The 12,277-nt window shown below is 36.3% G+C and overlaps 2 long non-coding RNA genes across 2 annotated transcripts; both read left to right on the forward strand.

The window, feature by feature from the left end:
* The first annotated feature begins 959 nt into the window (after positions 1-959).
* Positions 960-2,013, forward strand: LOC147503735 (uncharacterized). The gene is made up of 3 exons (XR_015220244.1): positions 960-1,016; positions 1,432-1,501; positions 1,836-2,013. It is a non-coding gene; the product is annotated as an uncharacterized LOC147503735 (long non-coding RNA).
* Positions 2,014-2,895: 882 nt separating this feature from the next.
* On the forward strand, positions 2,896-3,613 carry LOC147503736 (uncharacterized). The gene is made up of 3 exons (XR_015220307.1): positions 2,896-2,973; positions 3,353-3,396; positions 3,497-3,613. It is a non-coding gene; the product is annotated as an uncharacterized LOC147503736 (long non-coding RNA).
* Positions 3,614-12,277: the final 8,664 nt, after the last annotated feature.

Below are 12,277 nucleotides of genomic sequence, written 5' to 3' on the forward strand. Positions count from 1 at the left end.
TTTTCTAAGGATTTTTTTATTTTCTAATTTTGGGTAACAATTGTATCCGTTAGAAAAGCCCGTAAGTGGAAATAAAATACACTTAAAAGAAATTAAATAAATCCTAAAATCCGGAAGGGTACATTTCTCTTCTCTCAAGCTCGTCTCCCTTCACTCTCCTCCTCTCAAGCATTGAAGTCTAGGGTTCCAAATCTAATTGTCAAAAGAGGAAGGCGACCGGTTAAATTTGAAATTTCTCTCTTTCTTCTATGGTTTAGGGATGACGAATCGGACAAACCAAATCAAGGAGGATAGCTTGAAGGAGGAAGACAAATCAGGTATTGCCCCCTTTTCAGTTTGATTTCTCTCTCCTCTAATTTGTTTGCGCACAAAATTTTAATTATTTTTCTTTTTGGGTTTTTCAATTTGGGGCAGGTAAGTTAAACACAGAACTATTTCTAGTGTGCATCTCTCTTCCTGCGAATCTCAAAAGAAAAAGAAAAAAAATGGAAGCTTTCGTTGATTTCTTCGTTGATGAGAAGGCTGTTCGTGTAGAAAACATCTTCCTTGATTTCCTAAAGAAGTAAGTAACTTTCCATTTAAAGAGATTCAAAAATGATGGCTCTTATGTTGAGAAGATCGACAAGTATGTGGAGTTCCCACTAGAACTTGATTTGCAACCCTTTAGTGGAAACCAAGAGAACGATAATGTGAGTTCTGGAACTTTCTCACTTGGAAAATAAGAAATCAATTAAGACCTCAACAATATTTTATATCTAATTTCATACTTGGAACTTGGAACTTGGAACACACAATCTACATTTAGAAATGTGACCTACCTATATGCAAAGCTTTGAGTTAATATTGTATATTTTAAATAGTTTTATAAAGCCAAGATCCTTTGGACATAGATTTTTGTTACATTAGTGATGGCCTTCCTCCATTTTGGATTTTGTGATTTACTCTCGAATGCTTATTAAGGGTGCTCGAGAGGCTTTCTTCAATGGTGTTCCTTCTTTGTCCATATCATATGATTGGTATGCCAAGATATTTTATTATTGAAGTACAAGCATGTTATGGAACTTGAGTAGTGTTTCAATCTGTCTATGTTAGTTTGCTTGTACTTACAAGCACCCTGTGTTTCTTTCATTTGCTCTTGTGAACTGTTTGAACAATTCAATTTGGAGACTGGGAGAAGAACTTTACATTGTTCTATTTTACTTGTTATTTTGCAACCTGAGATTAAGAAATGTTGAAGTTAGGGTCACCTCTTAGATTATTGACTTTAAGGTTTTGTGTGTGTGTTCATGCTTACCGACTTTTCTGAATCTATTAGTGTTGGGTTATGAACTTAGATAAAGGACCCAAGTTTTCAATTTTTATCTACTTCAGAATGAATCGATGAACTTTCTTCTATTCTGTCTCATGACTTACTCTAAGGTTAACTTTTAGGGTTGGAGGTCAGAGCAGTATCCATGACTTCAAACTATGTGCCGAAGCATGCTTGCCTCTCATTAACGTGGTATTGACGGAGATCAAGAATAAAACTTGTCCTCAAACATGTTTTCTAAATGTAAATATACTGACGAACATTGCGAATCATAAGGTAATTCTCAAAAATTCATGAGTTGTATATTTCTGCACCAGCATGCTAGGTGCATGACTTTCTTTTGAAATGATAAAATTTGCTTGTTTATAAATAATGGAGAAAGCATCATTTGTAAATTGATAGGACAATATAATATTCAGCTAAATCAAGAAGTGGAAGTAATTATACTTCAAGATTCATAATCAGTTTTTATCAGGAGACTTACTGATCCTACTGTTATTTTTTTTTCCTCCTCGTGCTCCATTAGGGATATAAGGTGACTAAACAGGGTACAAGTATGATAAAAATGGGGTGGAAACAGGCCACTTCTACTACAGAAGGATGGAAAATGCTATCAACAATGACTGGAGATTGACTCCTCAACAGGCGTAGAATCAAATGGGGCTTCAACTAAATCAGATTGGACTCTCTTATTCAAAAGAGTGGTAAAACTCTCTCTCTCAATCATTATATTAGTTTCAGTTTTTCCTTGATATGTTGTTCCATTTAGGCATTTACTGACACAGAATACTATTAGTTGTTAGTCACTCTGTGAATATTTTGTCATTTTGCTCATCTGAGCTGCTTGATATATTGAATCATCTGAGTGATGTTTAAGCCTTTTTCCCTTTTATGATCAGTAATGTGCTTAGTCTAAGACTGCAAAGGAAGAATAGATTAAAGATACAAAAAGTACAAACAAGTATTTTCCTGAAGCAGCTGGTTAAGACTAGTACATTCTCCCACTATCCTGTAAACTTGAAAACATTCAAAGATGGTATTGCCTTAGGTCACATATAGTATGTGTCTTTATTTGGAAGAACCAAATAGTATTTGGACAAAAAAGTATATATGGCTTTGCTTCTTCACTTTGTAAATATGCGGAACTAATTTTTTCCCATACACAACCCTTTTACAATTCTGAGCTCTTTGTGTTTCATTTCTGAAGAGATTTTTCTTTAATAATTGGTGTGCCAAATAATTGTGGAAACTAAGGTTCTTATGCTCTGGTATATACCTAACTTTATTAAATGATATCAACCTCGTTATCTTGTATTTTTTATATACGATTAATTAATGGATATGTAAGTTTCCATTTCCTATAGACAAATTTCAAATAGTTTTGAAACATCATCTGTTTTTCTTCCTTTTTCGGGGTAAAGGGGCACAGATTGACAAAGGGCGACCACGGAGACTACCGTGCTCTCCAAGAAGGATAAGTATGTCCATTTTCCAATATTTGGCTATGAGGTTTTTCTTCATTTTGATCAAAGTGTGGCAGCTTATCATTGACCGGTACTCATATGCTCTTTCGGTCTGATCCTCCTCGGGGGTTACGTCTCGTGCAGAAGTAGAGTGCGACTCCTACTTCAAAGAGTTGCTTCCCGGTGTGGCATTATGATTTTGTGAGTTTCATCTTCAAATAACATTTAGCCAATTATGGAAGTTTTTGTCCCTTTCCTACTAGTCTGACAATAACTGTAGCAATACTAGTTTCCTACTTGGAACTCCGAAGGCCGTAAGTTTGGTCTCTCATCACAATTAGACTAGTTTGCGATATCTTGTACGTATAGACTATAAACTGCCAGACTACTGAGGGTTGATGTAATTCTTTGAATTGTGGTGTGTTTCCACTATAGTGACTATTCAAGGTTGGAGAGGATCTAGTGTCAGGTTTGAAGCTAGTAAGTGTGTGCTACGAGCGGTACTTTGAACTTTGAAGTGACCCTCCCTCGTAAATCACATTTTACGTTGTTAATATGTATTTTCTGTGCATGCTTGCAGGTACTCAGTGGCATCAACATGGGTAACAACTGCGGATACCACATGTTAGTAAACTGCCTATTCACTTCTTCATGGTCGTTGTTCTTTTGTTTCTTGCATTCTAATCAGTAAAGGTGATATATATTACTTGCCAATCTTTCCCAGATGCTAGATCCTGTATCCAAGTTTTCAGTTAAGAGCTGGTTTGAGTTGGTTTCATGTTCTGGCACCCTGGAGTCGATGCCCATCTGCTTGCGAATTTTTGTCTCTGTCACTCCTCCAAAAGAGCTCCCCACAAGCTTCACATGGGTCCCGCCCGTTTTAAGTAGTTCCTGCTTCTTTCCAGTTCATGGTAAGAGTTGGACATCGTAAATAGATCAAGGCCGGGCAATGAGATCATCAACATCCAGTTGAGGTATAAACACCCCGACTGACGTTTCTGGTAACCATTTATTCCATGCATGTCCTTGTAGTCTATCTAATTGGTTAGCATTGGTTCTGACTTCTGAGATTCATAGTTGAAGCTAAATACCTTAATGCAAGTATGTCTCGAAACCATTTATTTGAATTCTGGGTAGACTAGGGTTTTCCTACTAAACCATATGTGTAACATTGATATCTTCAATATCTTCACTAAAGCTAGATTAAACTTAAATTTCTCTGAAGGGAATCAAAAGCTTTTGACTCATGCTCTGTGATTTGACTTAATCAACAGTTTATTAGTTATATTCAAAATTGTTTGTAGCATATTGATGTTTTCTCTAGTTGTATGGAGATCTATATCCACTCGTAGAAGTCTCATTATAACTGTTCTTTAAATTCCTAGACTAATAGTTGGACTTGGTGATCTGTGAGTTTCAGGGACTCAAAGAACATAGTGGCAGGAAACAACCTAAAAGCAAATAAAGAGGTTATTGGCATAGTAGGATATTTTGATGAAACATGTGTGCTAGCAGAATTTTCTGAAAGAGGGTGGTGTCTGACGGATTTTAATTTCGTACTTTGGAACTTGGAACACACAATCTACATTTAGAAATGTGAACACAAAGGTGACGCCGAGAAAGCTATTGTAATGCTCAATGGTTATGGTTATGGTTATGACAACCTCATCCTTAGAGTAGAGTGGGTTGCGCCAAGAACAAACTAGATTGTTAGTTGCTCCTTTTCCGAGTCAGTATGAGGTCTGCTGGTAACTGTGTTTTTTTTATATGTATGACACTATCAAGTTTTTATGTCTTAGATTGATGACTATATTTTTATAATAATGTTTAATTGATTGGTGGCTTTGTTTTTTGTATTCATTTATTGATTAAGTTTGTGGAATGTGATCTTTATATCATATTTGCTAGAACTAGATGTGCATGGTGGACATTATTTGACCGAGGATTTTTTTTTTTTTTATTTAATGGCTATAGTTTACTAACGGATATATCCGTTACAAATACTAGTTAAGTAAATAGCACATCCATTACTAACGGATATATCCGTTACAAACAATAGTTAGTAAATAGCATATCCATTACTAACGGATATATCCGTTAGAAATGACAAATTTAATCGGGCATCAACAGTTAGTTATCTGTTACTAAGAATTTTAGTAACGGATATAACCGTTACTGATATTATCAGTAACGGTTATATCCGTTACTAATTTTGGCCTAAGTGAGAGTGACGCCCCAGAGCTAACGGATATAACCGTTAGTAAAAATATAAGTAACGGATATAACCATTAGTAAACGCCTTTTCTGGTGTAGTGAATGGTGGGTATGAACACTCAATGTTCATAGCTATTGATGGATATGAACAATGAATGTTCATATATAGATACCTATTGGTGGATAGCTAATGGTGGGTATGAACAATCAATGTTCATAGCTATTGGTGGGTATGAGCAATGAATGTTCATACATGGATACCTATTGGTGGATGAACAACCAATGTTCATAGCTATTGGTGGGTATGAACAATCAATGTTCATACATGGATACCTATTGGTAGATATGAACAACCAATGTTCATAGCTATTGGTGGGTATGAACAACCAATGTTCATATATATTATTAGGGTATGAACATTGATTGGTTTAATGTTTTGGTTTATTGGTGTGTGAACTAATATGGCTTTCATCACGTGCGTTGCAGTTTTGGTTTTGTGAGCACTCTGTAGTCATCAAGAAGGTAGAGAACCATGAAACCAAATTCCCGAGGTGTGCAAGGTGGAATTTGAAGATCTTGCTTGATGCATTCTGAAAGACACCAATAACAGATCGAAATAGCTGCAAGTTAGATTATTATTGATGTTGAAGCAGCAATAGAGGCTGAAAAGACTTTACTTCATGATATGTTGATAAGTGCTAAAAAGTGCAATTTAACCATCGATTATGCCTCTTGTTTAGCCATCTTTGTGGACTAATAGTGTTTGTAAGTTATGTTTTATGATTCTACAGGTGAAAAAGAGAGTTTTGTGGAATATTAGAGAAAAAGGGGTAAAACGGAGCAATTCAGAGCATTAAGAATCACATGGGAAGCTCGTGGACAATCATGGAGAAGGCCAAGGAATTGAAGCTATTAAAGATGCGACTTTGACCTATTTTAAAGCCTATTTGGAAGCCCAAGGCCAAAGAATTCATTGCTTGGACCAAAGCCCGCAAAAGTGGATAGAAGAATAGAGCAAAAGAGGGAAAATAGACTTCCACGTCTGGGACGCAAGGATCGTGCGTCCAGACGCATGAAACGACACTGTAGCCACTTCCTTTTGAGTTTTGGAGATGAAGTTGGACTCTGAAAGAAGTTGATTTGTATTAGGAAAAAAATGGCGGTTTGGAATGCTTCTAGAACTCATTGTAACCCCTATAAATAGAGGACCTAAGTGCCTCATGTAATTGGCCAATTCACTTATACTCTTGTCTCCATAACTTGAGGCAGAGAGAGATTAATAATTAAAGATTCGGTTTTAACTAGTCGAGTCTTAATAAATTAGTCTTTCTAGTCTTATGTTCTTCGACTCTTCTTCTTCTCGTTCTTCGTGTTCTTCCTTCTATATGGAAGGCTAATCTTCTTCTTCAAGGGAGGAGATGAAGCTGATGCTTAAGGTTTAATGATTCTTCTGGTTCATGGTGTTCTTCAATCAGGTTAGTTCTTTATGTTTTTAGTTATTAGTTCCATTGCCCACACCAGGGGATGGAAGTATAGAATAGGGTTTATGTTTTGCAATATTAATATCATGCTAGTGTTCTTTACTTTTCTTCTAGTAGTATAGTTCTTTAGAGTTAGAGAAGTATTCTTTGTGTTGCCTTAGAAGGGGTAGCTCAGGGAGTGACTGCCTAGGGGAAGTATTCTTTGTGTTTGTCTTAAGTGGTGATTGATTGAATAGCCGCCCTATTAGGAAGTACTCCTTGATGTTGCTCTCGGTAATACATTGAATGGCTGCCCGAGCTTACATAAAAGGAAAGAAGATATTAATAGCATATACATAGGAACAACCTTAAGTAGAGTTAATTGTTAACGATGTTTCATCCAAGAGGGCATTGGCACTCGCTCGATTGCCTAATTGTAGTCTACTTGTAAGAACAACCATGAAATAGAAGGTCATGGTCAAAAGTATTGGTAGATTCTAATCTCTTGAATTCCCTCTCTTATAAATTCTCAATAGTTTAGTTAATTTAGTTTAGTTTAGCATTAGAATCTAAAATCTCTACAATCATAGTTTTTAATCCCTCAAACCCCCTTTCCAGTCCTATCCTTCATATAACATACACTTAAAAGTGGAACGATACCCTACTCATCCTTTACTTATTGAGGGATAATTAGGTTTTGATACACTTCTATTTGTTCAACAACCATCATCTATCTACATCATCCATCTATATCATCTATCTACATCATCCATATACCATCTCATCTAAACACAAAAAGGAGCACGTGTCACATGTATAGTGATTTAGTCACAAACAATGAAGTAACAATCCAGTCTACTGTAGAAAACATTGATGCATTGAAACTGGAGAACAAAAAATTGAAGGAGAAGGTCATCAAGCTTGAAAAGCAAATTATGTCTTCCAAAGATGAAATTGAAAAGTTAAAGGAAAAGTTAAAAGAGCAGCAAGATAGAGATATGTCTGATGAGGTTGAATTGCAACCGAATGAAGTAACGGATGAAGTCCACCCACCTAAAGAAGTGTAGCAGGGGCAAGTCACGGATGCAGTCCACCAGGCTAAAGTGCAGTAGGGGCATTCTGACGAAGTCACAACTGAAGTAACGGATGAAGTCCACCCACCTAAAGAAGTGCAGTAGGGGCATCTTGATGATGTCACGAATGAAGTCCACCTGGTTGAAGTGCAGCAGGGGAATTCTGACGAAGTCACAATTGAAGTTGCGGATGAAGTTCAGCAGAGTAAGAATGTTGCAGAACCCTTTGATGGTCCATCATTTGATCTACGCCTAACCTTGTCACCTCCAGATAAAGATGAGGAGAAGGATGTCGAGGGAGCCAAGAAACCTTGCTCACTTGTAAAGCGAGTGAAGCAAAATAAAGAAAGGAAAAGTAAAGTGATTAGCGAGGATTTCACTGGTGATGGGCGGAAAAAAAAGAAGAAAGGTGACACTGGCAAGCAAACTCTTGTTGATGATAGTAATGTTCGTCCTCTGCTTGACCTGAAGACGTGTCGATACTATGTGGGTTTGGAAAAAAACCCATCGAGAAGTCATTGACACGTTCTTCAAAATTGCGGACAATGGGTAAGTTTAAGATACCAAAAATTAATATTTTGAGTAAATATCTTGTTTGACTAATGGTTATTTCTTATGGTTTTTGAAGAGTTATTGCTTGGTCAAATGGAACTTTACAAATTCAAGGTGTTCTAGTTGAAGATATTCTCTTTGATAGAGAAATTGATCACCAAGTAAATTTTATTCATACCACAATTAGACTTTGAACAATTATTGTTCATAGTCTTTAGCTATGAACACTCATTGTTCATACCCACAATTGGACTATGAATAATCATTGTTCATAGTCTTTAGCTATGAACACTCATTGTTCATACTCCAGCAATGGGTATGAACAATATGAACAATCATTGTTCATACTCGAGCAACTTGCCAAGAATCTGGTAGCTATGAACATTCTTTGTTCATACCATAATTGGACTATGAACATTATTTGTTCATACTCCAACAATGGGATGCACAGTTATTATTCATACTCGAGCAACTTGCCAAGAATCTTGTAGCTATGAACATTCTTTGTTCATACCACAATTGGAATATGAACATTCTTTGTTCATAGTCATAAGATATTTATGTGATGCAAATTTAAAAAAAACTTATCCATTCAACAAGTCATCGACTGGTGGGCGATAGAAATTCAACAGAGGAAGGCTGGAAAAGCATAGACTTGTCTAGTATCTGCAAACTCTAAGGTGAATTTTTTATTACAAAAAATATTGTTTCATCTATTATTATTGTCACATTCTTATTATTTCACACAGTTGTTGACACAGAGATTGTTGGAAGAAGTAGGATTGGTAACCATATTGAAGAGCATCGACTTCTCTTTGAAATTCATTGTCATTCCAATTCATTCGGACAATCATTGGACTCTTTTTGTGTTGGAGTTGGTGGAGGGATAACAAGCAAGATGGTATTACTTCAACTCCCTAAGCCACACAAAAAAAGGGTTGGAAGTTGCAAAAGAATTTGTAAGTTCGACAATAAACACTTAAATTACATAAATTTTTTTATGTTGAAATATAAAGAAATAACTTATTGTAATTTTGCAAAAGAAGGTACTAGTTGAGTCAATAAACAAACTTATCATAAAGGGGGATTTGAAAATCCAACTTGTTAGTAATAAAGGAAGAATACTTTCACCAAAATATCCACAGCAAAACAATAGGTAATTATTTATTTATTCTTCTATGTTACATGTGTGAACTATGATTGTTCATACCTATTGGGTATGAACAACGAGTGTTCATACCTCAGATAGCTATGAACATTGGTTGTTCATGCCTCAGATAAGCATGAAAAATTATGAATGCAATGATTTGTCATATTTAGAATTGATTGTGATTTGACTGTGTATTTATCTAAATTGACTGTGTATTCTCTAAATTTAGGTATATAATAGGTATGAACAATGACTTTTGCATCAAATAGCTATGAACAATCATAGTTCATACCCATAGGAACTATGAACAATATTTGTTTATACTCCAATATGTATGAATACAATGATTCCTCATATTTTAGCACTAATTGTGTATTATTTAAATTGCAGCGTTGATTGTGGCATTCATGTCTGCAAAATGATGGAAATTTTGTATGAACAAGGTCATATGGATTTCTCTCAATTGATAAATGAAGAGGAAATACAAAACTTGGGTATGAACAATCAATGTTCATATCTGTTTTGGGTATGAACAATCAATATTCATATCTGTTTTGGGTTCATGTTTTGGGTATGAACACGGATTGTTCATACCTAAAGAAGGTATGAACAATTAATCAATGTCCATATCTGTTTTGGGTATGAACATTTATTGTTCAATCATATCTGTTTTGTTCATAGTCCAATAGGTATGAACACTCATTGTTCATAGCTAATGTTCATAATTAGGGGTATAAACAATGATTATTCATATCTGTTTTGGGTATGAATAGTTATTGTTCATATCTGTTTTGGGTTCATGTTTTCATAGCCACAATCAATGTTCATAGCTGATGTTCAACATGGGTAGGTGTCACGCCCCGAGACCTATCACGCATCCCGAGGACAAAGAGTGAATCTCGAGGCTGACACCATCCCAATTCTAACGAAATTTCCGCAGAGTTTCCTTTGTTTAATCGACATTTTGTATACTCAAAACCTATCATAAAACCTGGACATCGCATAATAAATCCATCCAACACCCATATATATACAATCTTAACTTTCTAAACAACAGTGGTGTATCTACCTACATTTCCACAAAATGCTTAAGAGCAACTATTTCCAATACATCGAGTAAATACATCCAAAACGAGCTAGCTCTCAATATATACAACAAAAGAATGAACTAGACTATCTCTATACAACCCAAAATATGAACTTGACTCTGTCCCTCATCAAGCATGGGGGAACCCACCCAAATCCCCATAACCATCATCCTCGGTAGTAGGGAAAGCCTCCTCTGCAACTGGTTCGGCTGAAATGTTAATGTAGGATGAGCAAAACAACTATGCCCAGTAGAAACACACATAACCAATAAATAGTCTACTTATAGAAAACATTTAAAACATGTAGGGTTTCCATAATAATATCCAAATATCGTGACTATACAATACATCACTAACCAGTAGAAATCATTTCGACATGCTTCGTTAATATTCAAAATATAGTTTTCACAATCATCATACAACTATTGTGACCGTTGCATCCTATTGGAATGGTGAGGGTACGACTGGTACTCAGTCCCAGTCACAGGCATATCTCGGTTCAGTACTTTCTAGTGTGAACCATGCACCGTTGTTTTCCTAATTTCACCAGCAGGAAGCTGAAATGCCGTTGTTGTGTTCGTACACACAAAATCCCCAAAGCTTTTAGGGCTCAGGTGGGCCCTATGACCACGACCCCCATACGGGCAGTCACCTAACTTACGGTGATCAACCGTTCGATGACTGCAGACTGCTCAGGATCCTGACACACATCCAGGAGTGGACTAAACTCTCACTCCTCGCATCTAAACCTCATCGAGGTAACATGTAACCTCACACAAGCTAAGCACCATACTGGCGTGACACGATCTGCAAAACATGGTTATCTAGAAAAGTAGAAAAGGAATTCCCGGACTACATCCGGTGATGCATCCCTTTAAAGGTGGCCCACCACTTCGAAGGTGTACACCACACGGTTGGAATCTAAATTAACTGCCGTCTCCGGTAATGCGACAACAGTTCCTTCTTTATAAGAATTCACAATTCCTTTTCTAAATCCCCTTGTGATAAGCATAGTAATATATATATATATATATACTCGTATTACCGGTCATTTTCAAATTCTATAGATACATATTTAGTTTTTCTTTTAAAACTGTTGGTTCTGTATGTGTGAGTTCCTGGATTTCCAGCAATTGAGTAATGTAACCTATGACTCCCAAACGGGCCAGTCATAGTAAATGACAACCGATGATTCCCAAACGGCGAATCATCGTAAATAACAACGAACCATCCGTGGAACAATCCAGAACCTCACACATAGTTACAAACAACCGGGTAATCCTTACCCGCATTACAAAATCCATCTCTCTGTCTCCTTACTGAGACAAGAGACGAGAACCCTTCCCAAAACCAGTTTTGCTCTTTTAACAAAGAAAATAAATCCCCACTACCCAGATTTCGCAAAACCATTTCACACGAAAGCTATTCATATATTTAGTTTATATCGAGTAAATACAATGCAAAACATGAATATCACATATACATGCATGGTTGATACGCAAACTATCTTTCCCAATTTAAAACAATCAAATCATGCATGAAAATAAGCATGCTATATATTGGTATGTAAGTTCCTACCTTAGCAAGCTCCGTTCTCCTCAAGCCCACTTAACCGAATCGAGCCCGCTTAACCGAATCCACTCGTAATTCCTCCTATAACATCATATACACGTAGGTTATTAGAATTTATAGAACGAACGCGAAATTCTTATCTAACGTAAGTTGAGAAGAATCTTGACGCTAAGAATTTGGTTTCCGGTATCTTTTCCTATAACTACTGTCAACAGCGCTACAGGCCTTTTCTAGCACTGTTACTCTGACGGTCTCCGCGGCCTTTATGTCAATACCAATCCTATCAATTCCACTAACGATTAAGATTTTTCCCAACTCCAACTACAAACAAATTCCACTCTTCAATTCACCTTAAATCTAGAAATAATTACGAGGGTGTTCCTTATCAATCGTTCA

Source organism: Coptis chinensis, chromosome 4 (genome assembly GCF_015680905.1).
Source record: "Coptis chinensis isolate HL-2020 chromosome 4, ASM1568090v1, whole genome shotgun sequence".
Taxonomy (NCBI): domain Eukaryota; kingdom Viridiplantae; phylum Streptophyta; class Magnoliopsida; order Ranunculales; family Ranunculaceae; genus Coptis; species Coptis chinensis.